We start from the raw sequence: 1,301 nt of genomic DNA on the forward strand, positions 1-1,301 counted from the left end.
AATAGACAGATAGACAGACAGCTAGATAGATAGATAGATAGATAGATAGATAGATAGATAGATAGATAGATAGATAGATAGATAGATAGATAGATAGATAGATAGATAGATAGATAGATAGATAGATAGATAGATAGATAGATAGATAGATAGATAGATAGATAAATGGACGCAGACAGATAGACAGACAGACAGATAGATAGACAGACAGACAGACAGACAGACAGACAGATAGATAGATAGATAGATAGATAGATAGGAGATAGATAGATAGACAGACAGACATATAGACCGATAGATAGACAGACAGACAGATAGATAGATAGATAGATAGATAGATAGATAGATAGATAGATAGATAGAAAGACAGACTAGATGGATGTACGGATGGATAGATAGATGGATGAACATATAGACAGACAGAAAGATAGATAGACAGATAGTTGGATAGATGGATGAACGTATAGATAGACAGACAGACATACAGATAGATAGATTGATAGACAGACAGACGGATATACGAATAGATAGACAGACAGATGGATGGATGGATAGACAGATGGCTTGGAGAAAGAGCTTTGATTCTTCCACTGCACAAAACCTTAATATATTGTGACATTAAACGTCAGACAGTGTAGAGAGAGTATTAATCACAGCAGGATAGATTGTGGGTTTGTTTAAGTTTAAAGTTCAGCTGTGGGTTGGCACTCATGCCAACTCTTACCCCATCAAACGCCTTTATGCGTAAGGACAGTAACTTTTGTTTACCCTCCCAGGACGAATCTCTTTCTAACACTGGACTGCTCCAATAGGGGCGTCTGACTCCATGTGCCAAGAGACTGCAGCACCAGCTCGGCTCCATTCAGCTGTCCGTCTGCTGGAGAAAGCACATTTCTCATGCTACATTCCTCTTATTCAGGCAGACAGTGTGATGTGCCTCTGGTTTTGTTCAGGCTCTGGCACACAGGAGGTTATAGAGCAGGAGAGCAGGCGTTGTGCCCGCTCCGGTCTGACTGGGATGTGTTACAGTGGGTAGAGGAGCAGTTTAAATAAGAGTGACTACACTGCACTTTCACATCTGCTGCTGTACAACACACATGCTATCATTCTGAACTGAGTGCCGAGTGGGGTTACAAATATAGACTAGATTTTTTTCAGTTTCAGTTGTGGGTGGTTGTCAGAGCCTTGCTATGCCATTGCTAGGTTGCGTTAGGTCTTTTTTTTTTTTAAGTATGTTGCTAAGGGGTTCCTAGGTTTTTCTGGGTTATTTTGAAGTATGTTGCTAAGGGGTTACTAGGTTG

The 1,301-nt window shown here is 40.4% G+C and overlaps 1 protein-coding gene across 1 annotated transcript in view; it reads right to left on the minus strand.

Annotated features, from left to right (window-relative positions):
* cnksr3 (cnksr family member 3) overlaps nt 1–1,301 on the minus strand; it is a 36,205-nt gene that overhangs the window by 31,374 nt on the left and 3,530 nt on the right.

Source organism: Sinocyclocheilus grahami, unplaced genomic scaffold (genome assembly GCF_001515645.1).
Source record: "Sinocyclocheilus grahami isolate Dianchi unplaced genomic scaffold, SAMN03320097.WGS_v1.1 scaffold658.1, whole genome shotgun sequence".
NCBI lineage: Eukaryota > Metazoa > Chordata > Actinopteri > Cypriniformes > Cyprinidae > Sinocyclocheilus > Sinocyclocheilus grahami.